Source organism: Petaurus breviceps, unplaced genomic scaffold (genome assembly GCF_028583685.1).
Source record: "Petaurus breviceps papuanus isolate PSGF00001 unplaced genomic scaffold, PetGlider_PUasm1.0 166, whole genome shotgun sequence".
In the NCBI taxonomy this organism is placed as follows: domain Eukaryota; kingdom Metazoa; phylum Chordata; class Mammalia; order Diprotodontia; family Petauridae; genus Petaurus; species Petaurus breviceps.
The window spans coordinates 913859-931870 of record NW_027185737.1 but is presented as its reverse complement, the minus strand read 5'-3'; the positions used below and the strand labels follow the sequence as shown (position 1 = coordinate 931870).

At 42.0% G+C, this 18012-nt stretch overlaps 1 long non-coding RNA gene across 2 annotated transcripts in view; it reads left to right on the top strand.

Annotated features, from left to right (window-relative positions):
- Positions 1-2951: 2951 nt before the first annotated feature.
- The window catches only part of LOC138157009 (uncharacterized), a 130064-nt gene continuing 115003 nt past the window's right edge, over positions 2952-18012 (top strand). The window contains exon 1 of one of the 2 annotated variants that reach the window (XR_011167267.1): positions 2952-3668. This is a non-coding gene — a long non-coding RNA (uncharacterized lncRNA). The remainder of the gene's footprint in view (positions 3669-18012) is intronic. The other variant, XR_011167266.1, reaches the window with a different exon arrangement.

Genomic DNA, 18012 nt, shown 5'->3' with positions numbered 1-18012 from the left:
CACTTATAAGGATGTTGTTTGAATTCTGAGACCAACAGGCTCTGCCCCAAGACTTTAGCTGTTCAAAACCAAAATATCTGAATTCTTCGGTGGTCAGTTCCTATGCAGATGTACTTGATGATTCGGCTTTGGCTTCAGGCCCAGGAGCCAGCCCTCAAGAGCATCCTTTGTAATCACATGGAAGGAGTTAACTGACTTTTCCTAAGACTTTCTGGCACCTAGAGAACAAAAGCCTTACTGCCATGCTACTTCCAGGATATGACAGACTAAGGTAATGATATCAATACTTGAGTTCTCTTCCTTTGTCTCATTCCTCTATAAAAACCTTGTCCTAAGAATCAATAAATGGAGTTCATCGTTCTTCCTTGAACTACCCACATGGCCTGGTCATTTCTTATTCACGTCACCGGATCATGCTAAGTGCTGGACACTGGACACTGCCCATGGCAGCAGACAGTAAATTCATCACTTGATAGGTAATCCAGTGTAGCAGCAAGCACCCCAGCGTCCCCAGGGTCACTGCCACCACAGGTTCTTGGATCTGCTTTGATAAAGGAAAGCAACTCAAAATCAACAAGCTTACTTCAATTAGTCAAATATATATCGTTTACCTAGTTCAGGGGAAAAAGGTCAGCACCCCGAACTTCAGAATATACAGACAGAATTATCAAGACAGAAATAGATCAAGTAGACAGCTTTCCAAACTGTCCAACCATTACATCCATACCAAATCGACATCTGGGTTTCAAAGGGGGGGGGGCCCTGAACAACGGCTTCCCAGAGTTTCATCTGATCAAATCACAGAACACTTCTCAAAGTGAGCCCCAAAACAAAGCTACACATCAGGGCTTATATAGCCTTCTCCTGGCTCAGAGAATGTAACAACCTTATTGACCCACTGGCCAATCAAAAAGTATCTATTGAAAAACAAGCCTCCCACCCCAGGCTCCAAGTGCACTTTAGCCTAGGGGCAGGGAAGATCTTAAAAATTTACATTCCCATTACATCCGGGTAGGGGCAACTAGGTGACCCAGTGGATAGAGTGCCAGACCTGAAGTCAGGAAGACTCATCTGAATGAGTCCAAATTTGGCCTCATATACTTATTAGCTGTGTGACCCTGAACAAGTCACTTAATCCTGTTTGCCTCAGTTCCTCATCTGTAAAATGAGCTGGAGAAGGAAATGGTGAAACATTCCAGTATCTTTGCCAGGAAAACCCCAAATGGGGTCATGATCAGTTGGACACAACTTAACAATAATAAAAAGGTAGGTAGCCTTCTGGTGATGTCTCTCCCAACTTAATTAGGCTTGATCTGAGACACTAGATTTAAAGGGAAGGGGGTGTGTTTCCAGTTTTGTAGGACAAGACCTGTTAAAGCTTGTGTGATAGGGCTGTGTGCTGTGTACACTTCAAGCATATTCCATATGACACTTGAAGCACTGCAGTAGTGCAAGCAGACCACACAGGCTCATTATTGCCTTGGATAAGGCTGCAGAAACACAGGGAAGAAACTTGTTAATTTACCAGTTGGGAAAATAGAATTTTCTCACCAAATAGTGCTGTATACTCAAGACACCAGCCCAAAGGTCTTATCAGGGTCTCTCTGACACATGCATAGGAGATCTCCTCCATGGCACTCGTGTGAACCTCCCAACCTACCAAGCAATAAAATGCCAAATAACCGAGGGGAAAAAAATGAAACCCTCACTGATTGGATTTTGAATTCTTATATAAAGATATTGTTTGGGATTATTATTTTTTTTTTTTGCAGGGGTGGAAGGCAGGGAAATTGGAGTTGTGACTGTTCCACCTAGCTGCCCCTTGGGATAAAAGCCCTAGAGCCGTACCCTTTAAATTTACTAGCTTAGTCTTGACCTTTTATATTACACAAGCAATAAATACTCAGTAGCCGTGTAACTCATTTAGTATAGCATAGTAAAGGGAAACGTTTCAATATTCCTACACAAGTTTTCTGCTCAACCATATCTTCCCTCCCATCCCTGCAAGTAATGGGAAAGGCATATGGGGATGGAGGCTGTAGTTCAAGGCCCAACTCTGCATCTTAGATTAGAAGAGAAAAAGCAAGGAAGAAACCTGGGGCAATGCCAGAAAGTGTTTTGGTCTCCTGGCCTTAGGCACTGAGGATTTTGGAATCCCTTGTCTTTGCTATCTGGTTTACTTATCTCTCTCCGATGCTCCTTGATTCTCTGGGCCTAGGTTTCCCCTCACTGTGGTCCCTGTTCTGGGTCTCAGTGTGATCTCACTTTTTCTATCACATCTCTAGGGACAAAGAGCAGCAGCAAGCCACAACTGCCATCAACGGGAAGTTATTGTCTTAAGGGCGGAAGGCCCAAAGCCAGAGTCTGTTCCCTCTGCCCAATGGAAGGGGTAACAGGGAGTCTTTCTCCAGAGCAAGAGAATATGTATGGGAGATTTCCTTCCATTCCTCCATTCAAAGTGCTTCATTCTGCTATAATGCTTGCTTTTTGGTATAGTCTCAGTGAGAGGGAGGGGCACAGAGATCTTTAGCAACACTGACACTCCTGCTTTCAAATTATCAACAACCTGAGGCAAGCACACAAATAAGTAAAAATAATTAAAGAGAATATGACATATCATGAGCATCTGTTACTCTTGTGACACTGACATAGCTTTTGGGAATCCAAGGTCACATCTGCCTTATCATTAGGCATTGGAACAAGGCTACATAGGGAAGGATATTTTTCCATCCACCAAAGGTAAAACCAAGGCCACAATAGGTACAGACTTCCAGGTTTTTCAGCAAATTGAGCCCCTTATATGAAAGCTCCAGACACCCTGACTTTCAGCTATACCCAGATCATCCCTAGAAAGAGCAAACTTATTTCACTTGGAAGCTAGATGCATCTACTTTAAGTAGCCCCAGACAAAAAAAAAAAGCTAAAATATTTAGGGTAAAATTGCACTGTGGATCTCGCTACACTGTGCATGTGTGTGTTTAAGGGGGAAGTGAATTTCAAGTTGGGAAATCCGGAAAACGGACAAGGAGAAGAGAGAAGTGGGGGGTCCTTGGGTCTTGAAGCGATGAGTAGAAAGGAAAAAGGAGGGTAAAGGAATCAAGGCTAGTGGACACCTGTATCACACAACTGGGGACATAATTTGTTTTCCATCCTCATCCGGGGCTCCCTCTTTTCCAATCCCCCAACAATCTCTAGCCTAGGGACATAGAAAGAAGATGAGGTCGACCCTACCAGGCGCTAGCCAGGGCAAGCAGTGAAGGAGTTAAGGCAGGATTGGGGGAAGGCCGACCGGCAGAAGGGAGCATGTGCAGTCTGCTACCGCATCCATACTATGGGTAAGTGCCACTGGTACACTGAAATTTCAGCCACGGCTGCAATTACCCTCTCGCTCTCCAGGCATCTTCCTAAGCAGGATAAGACAATGCGGGTCTGAGTGGCAGAACCGAGAGGCGCGGAGCAGAGAAGACCGAGAGCGAGGCACTGCGCTCCCTGGAGAGGTTGCCGTGGGGGTGGGGAGGAGGCAGAGGCGGCGAGCGCTCCAGTCCGGGCAGGAGGAGGACGCATAGAGGAGCCGAGAGCTCTCTCCTGGGCAGCACCTGCAGCAGACGGCTGGCTCGGTGGGCCTCGTGCCCCCGCGCCAATGGTCTCAGCCTCTAGTCCCCACACTGGTAGGTGCGCCCGGAGCCGCCTGGAGCCTTTGGAGAGGCCTCCTGCAGTGGGGAGGTGGCCAGTGCGGGGCAGGGAGGGGGAGAAAAAGGAAGGGCAAAGCGGCTGGTGGGCATCGGAGGGGGTGACGTGGGTGTGTGGATCTGTTGGGGTCTGTAAGTGTGTGAATGTGTGTCGTGCGTGCGCGCGCACACTGCAGGGTGTTTCATTCCTGGTCCTCCTTTGCTTTCGCTTTCGAGTCTGGCTCCCGAGAAGGTTGCATGTTTAGGTTTTTCTGCGGGGGGTTGGGGAGGGAGGGAGAGGTGCAAACTGGCAACTTTCCCCTGCCTGAAACAAAGGGGCTTTGGGGAAAGGGGAGGAAAGGGGCCCGGGCTCATCGTTCATCACGTTCTCCTGTAGTAGGTTGTAGAAGGCAAACATCCCCTGGTGTAGCGGGACAGTCGCAAGGGATGACCTTCGGTCCTCTCCAGTCCTCACAGGCTGGGGGAGCAGCCCAGGTAGAACTGGGAGGGGGAGGGAGGAGCAAGGTTTGGGGGCGTTCCAGGGTTTGAAAGGTTCGGGTCCAGAGATGCTAAGGACACAGGAGACAGAGATTGGGACTGGGGGGGTCGATCATAGAGACAGTGCCAACCTACCCCCTTCCCCGATGGATCAAAAACCTTTGGGGCTTTGCTACCCCAGAACTGGTGAACACAAGGATTCTTGGGAGAAAGGAGACAGGGAGCCTTCCAGAATCATCATTCCTGTACAATGAAAAGCAGGTGTTGGGGGGCGGAGGGGGAGAGGAGGCTGGGGAAGGAGGGTTTACACATAGACACCTCCATTTGCAAGGGAGTGCCCTGCACTGCAGCCTGATCCCAGACACCTTTTGCAGCTAGACATGATGCTCTTCATTCTGATTTGAGGGTATAGTTACACAGCAGGAAGATTTGGGGGTGGGGATAAGAGAGGCTGGGACTGCACAGACCTTTCTCTGGCAAGGACACCGAGACACTAGCATCTCTTCTATGTCTTTCTCTTTTCCTCTTTCTTTTCCTTTCTTCCTCCTTCCTTACCCCTTTACTTCTCTTCTCCCGACCCCAGTATTCCTCAGGGACTTTCTGGTTTAACTCTATTCCCCATCTCCAGGACCGCCCCCCCCCCCCATAGGTGTTTGATGGTTTTTTCCCCCTGTCTTTGCTGCTGTTGCTTCAATATATCTCTTGGGGAGAGGAGTCCGAAAGCCCAGAGAACCTTTTCCCACTGTGTAACCTTGAGTGCTCTGGTACACCTAGTTCTCCCGAGTTGTTCTTTGTGCTTTGATTACAAGTTTCCTACGTTTACTATTCAAAGCAGAGTCACTGGGAGGTCTCATTCTTTCCTTTCTTCTTCCCACAAGAGATTGGAGGAGGCCACTCCTGAGGGTGGAATGTGGGATACCTCTTAGGGGAGAGGTGGACCCTTTAGTGGAAAGGTTTCTTCTCCAGGAAAATTGTGGCATTTCATGGCTGCCTGACTCTGATCCTGTGACAGGGTTGTCCTGATTTTCCATTCACCTTCTAGGAAGAAGAGCCTTTTCAGAGCTCATTATCTTCTGAATGGAAAGCAGGTTTAGCTCTCTGTTTTATAGAAGGGAATTGGGGAAAGGTGAGGCTTCAGGGTTAACTGAACTGGGTAAATTTCAGCCTATAAATGAATGCAGCTACAAAGTAAATTAAATTTCCTAAGTTTATGGGACAGAGGACTGCCTGGCAAACTGACATGCCAAGTTGTCAACAGCTCCATCTCTTACTTCAGGGAAAAGAGGAAAATGATCCTATTTGGGGTAGTGTTAGGTTCCATGGACCAGTCTGGGCATTTACGTAGAAATGTTTGTGACTAGATTAGTTAGTTGTTTTTTCTGGTCCCTAGTGGTTGAGTGATTGAGTTACAGGACTGGTTTTTGTTACTTCAGGGTGGAAGTGGTGGGGGTGGGACTCTTGGACAAGTAAAAAGGAAAAAGTAGGAAACTGCTAATAAAAAATTGAGGTTGCTTGGTGGGCTTGTAGTCAGGGGAACTAACTTCTGAAGAATTTTAACTTGTAACTAGAAAGAGGTGCTAGGCTGGAGAATATTTAAATTAATACTACTAAGTGACCCATTCCTTGGAAAAGAGCCAGGGTGAGCCAGTGCTCAATCCCTGATTAAGGTTGGATATTGGTTTTGATATCAGAAAGCCCAGGCTGTTTTCTCAGAGCCTTGGGTTAGGATTCAAAGGCCTCTAACCCCTCATCCCACCCCTTTTCGTGTGAGAGACTGGCCAGGATAGCTGAAATAAAATGTATTTTGTTTTTTTTTTCCACTGAGTCTTCTTGTGCCCCAGTTTTAACACCTGTAAAATGGGGAGAAAATGGAACTCTTTCATCTTCTCTAGTAGAGATGAAATGTGGATTTTTGAATATCTAGTGCTTTGAGGACCTTGAATGAAAAGTGTTAAGTAAGTCCTTGGACCCTTAAAGGGGATCTATCTATTGATAGATTTCAAAGAGTATATGAACTTGGGTGGGAAAAAATTCTCTATTTTCATTAACCTCTAACTAAAATTCAGTATTTTCCAATGCTATATTTTAAAATTATACTGTTAAAATAAAAACCACATTATTCTGAAAAGGGGTTCCATAGACTTTACCACACTACATGATGTCCATGACATCAAAAAGGTTAAGAACTCTTGTGCTAAATGCTAAGTAAGGTATTATTTTGCCAGAAAGGTCTAAATTAAAACCTTTGCATTAGGGAAACTTCAGTGCTGGCTTTAAAAGTGCTGTTACTGTCAGAAAAATCCTAACTGCAGCATAAAAATGCCCCCTTTGCCTCTGGGTCCCAGCTCCTTTTTGGACCCAGTCCTTCTGATTTTTATTGGCAGTCCTGGTTTGTAGTCCTGCCAGAACCCTCAGGACTATGGGTTCTGCTGTGCCTCATGCATCAGTGACAAAATTGTCCTCTGAGCTCTGTACCTGTAACAGAGTCAGATGTCATCAGCAGAAAGATCCCATCTTGGACTCCTGCTCCCTTAGCCAGGTGGGTAAGGCCAGCAAGCAAAGCAGCTTGGATCTTATCAGCACAGCCTGTCAGATCTTTATGTCCTTGAGAGAGAGAGAAGTAGGGGGATGAGGGGGGAGGAGAATCTAATCCTCCCCCCAAGCTATTTTTATATTTGTATGCTTTTCATTATGCTTTCTCTTTCTTTGGCCCCACTGTCCTTTCCTTTCTGTCTGTTGTACATAGACATTTGATTTTTAGTTTATTTTATGCTATAGATGCATTTCTTTTAAATTATGGCCAAAGTATGCCAGCAAGCACTCAATCCAATACCCTTTGTTACATCATCTGAGTATAAAGAATACCTTGCTGAAGAAGATCCCATCATCTCTTCTGAGCAGAAATTAAGCCTCCAACAAGCCACACTACTTGAGAGTAAAAAGAATATTGAATAAAATACGACTAAAAATTTTTGAGGGTAGCTAGTGGTTCAGTGCAACAGAGTTGAACTGAGAACTTGAACTCAGATCTTCTTCAGATACTTATTGGTTGCGTGACACTGAGAATGACCTCTCTGCTTCAGTTTCCTCATCTGTAAAATGGGAATAAGAATGGCACCCAATTTCCAAGATTGTTGTTAAGGATCAAATGAGATGATACATGGAAAGAGCTTTGCAAACCTTAAAACATTCTGTAAAAAAACCCCAACAAAACCACTATGTGAGTGCCAGCTATTATAATTGTTGTTGTTCTTGTGATTATTTCCACCGTCATGGTTTCACTATGTTTGGGCTTTAGTTATTATTTTCCTTTGGCAGGAAATGGAGTCAGATTAAGGATTAGAGTTTTAGCTATGGCTAAGGGGAGGTAGAGAATCAAACTGGATTCTAGGATTTAGAAACAGGAGAGATCTTTTAGTGCAGAGGCAGCTAGGTAATGCAATAGATCACTAGGACAGGTTGGTCAGGAAGCCCTGAGTTCAAATACAGCCTCATATACTTACTAGCTGTGTGACCCTGGGAAAGTCACTTCTGTCTGCTTCACTTTTCAGCATCTGAAAAATGGGGATAATAACAGCACCCACCTCAACAGGGTTGTTGTGCAGATTTTAAATGCTTACTTTCTACTTTCTTTACGGAAGTCCTTAACCTGGGGTCTGGGAACTTGTTTTTAAAAATATTTTGATAACTGTGTTTCAGTATAGTTGGTTTTCCTTTGTAATCTTGTATTTTATTTTGCATATTTAAAAAGCATTATCATTGGACTGCTCAGAGGGTCCATGATGCAAAAAACCTTAAAAACCGCAGATCTAGGACAACCTCCATCTTTTACAAATAAGGTAATAAAGGTCAGGAGAAAGGAAGTGACTTGTGTAAGGTCATACAGGCAATAAGGAGCTAAGCTAGGATTCAAAGCCAGGTTCTTTCCATCCTTCCACACTGTATGGTCCTCTTTTCATTTGTCAATCCCAATTTTCTGCTACATGTCTCCACTGTAATCTTTTACCTGTGAGTATAGATTCGGAGGAACTGGCTTTTTTTTCTGAAGCTCAGTAGAGAGTCAAACATCCAAGGAAATCCATTGGTCTTATGTCTAAACTGTGAAACTTCCAATTAATAATAACAGTAATAATAGCAGTGAAGTTTGTATAGCACTTAATAATAATAACAATAACGATAGTAACAATGGCTAACATTTACATGGTGCTTTCTATGTGCCAGGCACTGTGCTAAGCACTTTACAATTTTTATCTCATTTCATCTGCACAACAATTCTGGGAGTGGGTGCTGTTATTACCCCCATTTTTTAGATAAGGAAACAGAGACAAATGGAGGTTAAGTGACTTGCCCAGGGTCACACAGCTAGTAAGTGTCAGAGGCTGGATTCAAACTCAGGTCTTCTGACTCTGGGTCTATCTGCTGTACCATATTAGAATATAAACTCTGTGAGGTCAGGAACAGTTTTAGTATTATTTTTTAACTCTGTATCCCCATTGCCTAGCATAGTGCAAAATAGGCAGTTTTATGTAGAGTTTGCCTTGGAATATAGGGGCAGCTAGGCAGAACAGTGGATAGAGCACCATGCCTGGAGTCAGAAAGACCTGAGTTTAAATCTGACCTCACACACTACCTGTGTGATCCTGGGCAAGTCACTTCACCCTCTTTACCTCAGTTTCCACATCTGTAAAATGAGCTGAAGAGGGAAATAGCAAACCACTCCAGTATCTTTGCCAAGAAAACCCCAAGTGGAGTTACAAAGAGTCAGACATGACTGAAATGACTGGACAACAGTAACTACGATTGCCTGGGTTCAGGATGACCTGATCACAGATCCTGCCTTCAACAAATGCTTGCTCTGTGAGTCTGGTCAAGTTACTCAGCCTCTCAGGGGCCCAGAGAACTTACTAAGACTCTAAGACTATGTTGCAGAGCAGAGAGTGAACTAAATTGATTGAGGAAGTTTCCTCATGGGAAGCTTCTTATACCAATGAAAGCACAGGGCTGGTGTAAAAAAAAAATCCCCAGGGATTAACACAGTGCCTGGAACATAGTATTCACTTAAATGCTTCTTGAATGAACGAATATTTTACATACATTAGTAACTGATAAGCCAACTAGCACAAGGGCATCACAGCTGCCTGTCAGGGAGGGATCTGAAGTAGGGAGGGAGGTAGAGGTAGCCCATGGGAATAGCAAATTTGAATTCTAGGCCCTGAACTTTAGGAAATCCCTTCCTTTCACATGTGGCTCAAGCCATCAGCCTCTATGTTAAGGGTTCTTAACTTTGTGTAATAACTGCCTTTGACAGTCTGGTGAAACCCACAGACCCCTTTTCAGAATAATGCTTTTAAATGCATAAAAGAAAAATACTTTTGATTATAAAGGAAACCAGTTTTATCCTGTCAGCTAGGTGACACAGTATGATAGCATTGGGCATGGACTCCAGAAGACCTGAATTAAAATCCTGCCTCAGACCCTTTATGAGCTGTTTAATTTCTTTTGGCCTTAGTTTCCCCATCTGTAAAGTGGGGATAATAATAGCACCTATCTCAAAATGTTGTTGTGAAAATCAAATGGAATCATATATGCAAACCTTAAAGCTCTATATAAATGCTATTATTGTTGTTATTGAAATAAAGATGATATTTTTTCCCATCCTAGTTCCCCCAGACCCTCTCAAGGTCAAGAATCCCTATTCTACGTGAAGATGAGTCTTTCTGACTCCAGGCCCAGCATTCTATCTGCTAGCTACTGACTTGGCACATAGTAGGGATTCACTGATTGATTCAGGGAGATGGCATTAGTGACAGGGTGCAGAAGGAGGTAGCTTCTGGCAATGTGATGCTGAGAAATACCTGAGACTTATCCATACATATATTACCTCGCTAAAATAGATGGAGCTATCCTTCTGCTTTCCATATAGGTTTATATATTATCCATGGTTTATATATTATCCATTTTTCTCCATCATGGGAAGCACATTCAGTTTCTTCTGTCTAAAAATACAAGATGGTACAGTGGGTAGAGCATAGGGCCTGGAGTCAAGAAGACCTAATTTCAGATTTGGTCTCAGATACTAGTTATATGACCTTGGACAAGTCATTTAACCCTGTTTGCCCCCGTTTCCTCATCTGTAAAATGAGCTAAAGAAGGCAAAGGCAAACCACTCCATTATCTTTACCAAGGAAACCCCTAATGAGGTCACAGAGAGTTGTATACAACTAAAAAATGACAACAACTACAATGAAAATGTTATGAAGGCCCACTTAGTGTGATTTGGTCTGGAGTTTGAACCCCAGTTAGGGAAAACTGCTGCCTGTGTCCTGTGACTCAAGATGCAGTACTTCACCCCAACAGTCAATTAGCTCAAACTAATCCTCCCCATCAGTTCCCATTTTTCAACGTCCCCTTCACTCCCCCACTAAGACCACAGGCATACATCTTCCCCTTTGTTTTCTCAGTGGTGATTTTGTTACCATTTTAGGACTGCTATCTCAGCTTTCCTAGTTTTGCAGAAGGGACAACGTCTCTGAGATTAACCATCTAGAAGGGGAAGGTTTGGCCTCTCTAGTCTCTGTTTCTTCCCAAATAGCTAGATGAGAAAAAAAGGAAGGAAAAAAGAAAGAAAGGAAGAATGAAAGAAAGAAAAGAAGAAACGAGTGAAAGGAAGGAATGAAGGGAGAAAAAGAAACAAAAAAGAAAGGGAGAGAAGAAGAAAAAGAACGAAAGGAAAAGATTGGTTCTCTCTTTCTTTCTTCCTTCCTTTTCTCCCTCTCTCCCTCCGTCCCTTTCTCCCTCTCCCTGAGCTTTCCATCATGAATTTAATATAGATGATCTGAGAGAGATACCAGGGGATTAATCAGAGAAAGCTACGTCCTGCTCTCTACTTTCTCCTCAAACTCAGTAGTTTATATGGAGGTAAGGTATTTAACTATTCACATTTGGCCTTGAATGCTTTCTAGCAGGTTCATTCTTTCTTTCATTGTTTTCCTTCTTTGTATGAATGACTCAACTATCACATGAGTTTCTAAATGGACAGCTTCTAGTCAGAAAGGTCACTTGACCTGAGTTTTCAGTAAGGCCTTGGAAGCCCAGCCCTAAGGAGCTAAGGCTAGCAGCCAGAAAAGAAGTTTGCAGGCCAACAGAGAGGGGATTCTTCACTCAGCTTTCTAAGCAGTGATTCGTTCTTCAAAATCAACTGTGTTTCCCAAGACTCAATCATTTCTGATATGTAACTTGTATATTTGGTACAGGCTAGACTCTGCAGCAGCTAGGAACCCACCTCAGAAATAAAAACCACCAGCCCTTGGAAAATCTGTAAGGGATTTTTTTTTTTAGATTGCTGACAACTCTTGTCTCCTTTCTCACAGCTGCCCTTGGTCAACCTTCATGCCTTGTCCCTGTCTTCTCTTCTTGCCAGAAAGAAATTCCAGTGTTAGGAGGTGATGAGGCAGGGTCCTAATAATGGATGAGTTAAAATTTCCCCTGTCATTCTTAGAAACATATGTGAATGGATACTACATATACTGTTGGATTTGATTAATGTTGCTTAATTTTGCAGAACTGCTTTTCCCACTCCCCTCTTTTTTATTCTTTGTTATAAGGGATGGCTCTTATTGATTAACCATCTGGAAGAGGAGGGTTTGACCTCTCTCATTTGTTTATTCCTAACTAGCTCAAAATATAAGATTAAAAGAAGGAAGGAAAGAAAGAGAGAAAGAAAGGAAGGAAAGAAAGAGGGGAAGGAAAGGAGAGAGGATGAGAGAAAGAAAGGAAAAGGGTGCATAAAGGGGATTAATCCATTAGGAAATATTGGTATCGTGAAGACAAAATATAACAGTAAAAATTTTAAAACTACAAATGTGTATAAGAAATATTTTACTATCTGAGCACCTTCACCAATAACACCTGCAGAGTTTGCAATTTTAAAACTACTAGAATCTTGCTCATGTCCTGTACAGTTTCTGTTACTCACTAAATGTTAAACAATCAGCTTTGACACTAGACATGATAAAGACATATGTGTTGCTAGGTCACTGAGTGTGTATCTTTAAAATGTGTGAGAGCTGTTGGTTGGCAAAGGGATTAAGAATCAGGAAATCCAGGTTTATTTCCTGATCTCTCTCCTATATCACCCGACCTTGGGCAACTCACTTCAGACCTCTGAGGTTTTAACCTCATTTACTAAATGAGGCTTAAGTGATCTTGTCCCTACAGGGTTGAGGGTGTTAAGTTTAAGTGTGTGAGAAGAAGGGAACTATTGTGGACAACACACCATGTGATATGCCTTTGAAAGGTGCTGAGCATGCAAATACATATTTGAAAATGGCTATGCTTTGAGGAATGTTCAGAAAGGTAGCACATTGAAATCAGAAAGTAGACTAGATGGCCTGATATCAGGGGAGCCAGCCTTCTTCCAATGAATACTTTTGCCACTGGGATGTTTTACAGGCCCCATTTCAGTTTTTTATCTGTTCACCTTCATTTGCCAGGACTTCATTCAACATGATTGTTGGTGGTTTTATCACCCCTCTGATACCTGCAGTCTTTCTTTTGTAGTTATTTTTGCTCTTTAGCCCCTAACTCTTTCCTCCATTTCTGATGCCTTTTTCTCTCTTGGCTTCTCTTCATGGCTAAAGTCTTAGGACTGGCTTCCCAGACAGTCATTTGCAAAACATGGTTCTAACAGCCTGTGTCTCTGGGAAGATATTCCTAGGGACCCCATTATTTTATTCAGAACTGACCAGCTGCTTTTGTGAAAGGAAGGAAGGAAGGAAAGAGAAAGGAAGGGGAAAAGGAAAGGAAAGAAGCATTTATTCAGTGTCTGTTCTGTGCCATGCATTGTGTTAAGCACTTCACAAATCATATCCCATTTGATGAACCCTGTGAGGTAGTTACTCATGCCTATTTTACAGATGAGGAAAAACTGGTAAGTATCTGAGGCTGGATTTGAACTTATGTCTTCCTGACTCCAGGTTCAGTGTTCTATCCACTGTGCCACCTACCTGCTTAATTTATCCAGATAGTTATAATAACAGAATCATAGGGATTCAGTGAGCATAGAGAGTTGAAGGATACCTTTTTAAAGAGGTGATTTTTTTAAAGAAGAGGAAACAGATCAAAAGAAATGCTCAAGGTCACACAGGTTAAGTAGTAGAACTAGGAGTCAATCCCAGGACCTCTGGCTTCAAATACTATTCTCCTGTCAGTCAGTCAAATAACATTTGGTAAATATCTACTATGTGCCAGGCACTGTGCTTCATAACACCAGAAAATCAGCACTTGGAGGGACAATTGCTTTCATTTTATTCATGAGGAAACTGAAGACTAGAGGGAGAAAGTAGCTTTCCCAGGGTCATATAGATATTAGTGTAAGAGAAAGGTCTTATGACTAGAATCTCGGTCTTAGGACTCCCTTGAGTAGGCTATATGACCCTTTCTGATATCATTGGGGCAGGTAAGTGATACTATAGGATTTTGAGAAAGTGGTTTATCTTACCTGGGCTTCAGTTTCTTCATCGAAATGAGGAGATTTGATTAGGTGGATTATAGCTAAGAAACAAAAAACTCTAAAATTCTGATATTCTGTGAGGCTTAGTCTTTCTCTGGGTGTAACCTAGCCTGTCTAGAGTTATAGATGGCGAAGGAGGCAAAGGACGTGAACCTAGAAGAAGATAAGCTAGCCCTTGGAATCAGGAAGACCTGAGTTCAAATTCTGCCTCAGATACTGTTTAACATCTCTGTTACCCTATCTACAAAATGGGGATAATAATAGTAACTACCTCATATACCTCATAGGGTTGTTGTGAGTTTCAAATGAGATTATGTGTTTGCAAACCTTAAATATTATAGAAGTCCTAGACAGCTATTATTATTTTAAGTCAAAGAAGGTTTACTCTTCTGAGCTGCAGTACAATCTAGGAAGGACCATTTTGGGAAAGTGTAAAGAAAGTTAACATCTCTTTTAAAATAAAAAAAAAAAAGGTGGATGACCACATCCTTTTCTTCCTTTCTTTCTTTCTTTCTTTCTTTCTTTCTTTCTTTCTTTCTTTCTTTCTTTCTTTCTTTCTTTCTTTCTTTCTCTCTTTCTTTCTTTCCTTCTTTCCTTCCTTCCTTCTTTCTTTCTTTCTTTCCTTCTTTCCTTCCTTCTTTCTTTCTTTCTTTCTTTCTTTCTTTCTTTCTTTCTCTTTCTTTCTTTCTCTCTTCCTTCCTTTCTCTTTCTTTCTTTCTTTCTTTCTTTCTTTCTTTCTTTCTTTCTTTCTTTCTTTCTTTCTTTCTTTCTTTCTTTCTTTCTTTCTTTCTTTCTTCAAGGGGGATTGCAGGGCAATTGGGGTTAAGTGACTTGCCCAAGGTCACATGGCTAGTAAGTGTTAAGTGTCTGAGATTGGATCTTAACTCAGGTCTTTCTGACTCCAGGGCTGGTACTCTATGCACTGAGCCACCTAGTCACACTTGACTACATCCTTTTAAACCCATCTTTGTCCTTTTCTAGAACCCCTGTGGAGTATGGAATGTCTTATGTCTAGTCTGAGAAAAGAATGCTCAACCCCTTTGCAGCTGTCTAGTAGGAGAGCCACCATTTTGCTCAGCTGTGTAGTAATTTCCTGTATCCCACCCATTGGATGTCTATTTCATACCTGCTTATAAAGGAGCTATTTGGGGGTTGGTTTATATTAGGAACTTTGAGTTTGAGTCCTAAAAATGGCATGAGATGGAATGAAGTTTTAAAGTCCTTGTGACCCAAATGTCTTAGGGTTCTCTTACAGGAATTCTAAGCCACCTCAGTTGGCTTGGGTCATTTTTTGGCAAGGCTCCAGGTCTGTGATTTTTACAGGATCTATATATAAGACTTGCTAGAAAGTAATTAAATCCTCAGTAGGAGGCTTGAGACTGACCTAGTGTCTCATAGTTCAGAAGTGTCAAACTCAAGGTCACAAAATTACTAAGTATTGCTGCAACCAGTTTAAACTGTAATTGGGAAATATTTAACAAAATAAATGCAACTAAATAATGTTAATTTGTGGTTTCTAAGTTAGTATGCAGGGATATGTTTTCTGTATGAGTTTGACACCAATGAAATCCCCAGGTTGTAGGATGAGCCATTGCTGGTCTTCCTCAACAAGGTCCCTTATGTCTATTCTTTTAAAAAAATGTTTTGGGAGCGGCTAGGTGGCACAGTGAATAGAGCAATGGCCCTGGAGTCAGGAGGACCTGAGTTCAAATTTGGCCTCAGACATTTGACACACTTAATAGCTGTGTGACTTTGGGCAAGTCACTTAACCCCAACTGCCCTCCCTTCCCCCCTCCAAAAAGCCAAAAAAAAAAATGTTTTATTGGTGTAGCGGCAAGTACCCTACCATACCCAAGATGGCTGCTAGTACAGGTTCTTTGATTTGCTTTTCTAAAGGAAAGCAACTCAAAAAGCATTAACAATACTACTTTAGTCAATCAAACATATATCATTTACCTAGTTCAGGGGAAAAAATCAGCATCCTGAACTTCAGAGAAAACAAACAGAAGTTACAAGCAGACAAAAATACATACAGAGAAAGTAACACAATTCAGCAGACCAGCAGACAGGGCTTCTAAAAGCTATTTGACCATTACTTCCATACCTAGTTAGTCACCAGAGAGAGAAGCACCAACATCTGGGTTTTCAAAGCTGGGGGGCTCAACGGCTTCCCAGACTCTCATCTGGCCAAATCACACAACTCTTCCCAGAGTGAGCCCCTGAGCAAAAACTCTCCTCAGAGGTATATATAACCTTCTCCAGGGTCAGAGAATATCACAACCCTCCTGACCTACTTGACTACTTTGGTAAAAAAAAATTGTGCCTCCTGAAAAACAAGCCTCCCATCACAGGCTCCATGTGACCACATTCAGCCTGTTAGGGGAGAGAGTTTATTTTCTATTTTTTTCTTTCTTTTTTTTTTTTGGCTTTTTGGAAGGGGGGATGGCAGGGCAAATGGGGTTAAGTGACTTGCCCCAGGTCACATGGCTAGTAAGTGTTACATGTCTGAAGTCATATTTGAACTCAGGTCCTTCTGACTCCAGGGCTGGTGCTCTATTCACTGCGCCACCTAGCTGCTCCTGAGAGTTTATTTTCAAATCAGGAAAGATCCTCAGATTCACCTAAACCTATTAAGGGGCAGGGAATACCTTCAAATTCCTATTACCATTACAATTGGTGACCTGCATTTTACATCAGTCTGTTGTTATTATTCAGTCTTTTGGTGGTGTCCAACTCTTTGTGACCCCATTTGGGGTTTTCTTGCCAGAGATAATGAAATGGTTTGCCATTTCTTTCTCCAGCTCATTTTACTAAAGAGGAACTGAGCTAAACAGGGTCACACAGCTAGTAAGTATCTGAGACCAGATTCGAACTCAGAAATATGTCTTCCTGACTTCAGTCCCAGTATGTTCTATCCCCTGTATTGCTTAACTGCCCCCAACATCATATTCATAATCTCAGTAACTTCCTTTCCACAGAACCTTCCCTTACATAAAAGAAAATCAGTTTAACTAATTAAACTAGCCCATATATTACTGTGTCATACAGAGAATGCTACCTACTATACCCATAGTCCCAAATTCTTTGCAAAGGGAAAGGAAATGTCTTTCCTTTATCAGTTCTCTGGAATCAATATTGGTCATTGCCTGGAATGACCAAAGCTGGAATTGCCATTCTGTGTTTTATTATCTTTGTTACTTTGGTAGGTCTGATTATCTTTATTACTTTGATAGTAATAACTCAGCGTTGTTTTAATTTACATGTCTTTTAGTGTTTTTTCATTTATGTTATTGTAGTCATTGTATGTATTGTTTTCTTCATTCTGCATCAATTCATACAAATCTTCACATTTCTCTGAATTTCTTCTAACTGTTGTATCTCATGATTCAGCAATATTCCATTACTTTCAAATACCACAGTAGGTTCAGCCATTCTCCTGTTAATGGGCAACCAGTTTCCTTTTAGCTTTTTACTTCTACAAAAGATGCCACTGCAAATCTTTAGCATATTTGGGACTTAATTTGTCTGTTGTTGCCCTCTTTAGAATGTATGCTTCTCAGAGGGTTTGCTGGGTCAAAGGGTATGAACAGTTTATGAATCTTTCTCAAATAATTTTAAATTGTTCCCCAGGATAGTTGGATCAATTCATAGTTCCACCAACTATGTATTCATGTGCATGTGCTTCTCACAGTCCTTCCTACATTGACTAGTTCTATCTTTCTTAGTTTGATAGGTATGAGGTACTAACTCAGGGTTGTTTTAATTTTCATTTTTCTTAATAGTGATTGGGAACATTTTTTTCACATGGTCATTGATCATCTGTATCCTTTGGCTTGTTATCTCTTAGGGAATGGGTCCATTCTCCCCTCCTTTTCATTTTCACTGATATACCCTCAGTTCAAACCCTAGTTTATTTCCTTCTACCCAGATTTTTGCACCAGTTTCTAATTCATCATGCCCAAAGCAGCCAGACTAAACTAACTAAAGCTCAATTCTGATTATGTTATTCCTTTGCTAAAAACAAAGTTCACATGTGGAATAAAGTCCAAACTCCTCAGTTTGGCATTTAAAGCTGTCCACAGAACTTTTTCTAGCTATCTCCTCCTTCTTTCTACTTATGCTCAAGATATTTCTTCTTGCAATAACTTTCCTGTCCCACTCTGCCTACCTGAGTCCTGCCTGTATTTCAATGGTCAAGTCACATCCTGTCTCCTCTGTGAAGCTTTCTTTGACCACCTCAAGCTAGAAATGATCTCTTCCCCCAGTCCATATTCTCCTCCATTCCTCATATAGGACTTGTTATTCATATCATTCAACTGGGATTCAAAATGAACT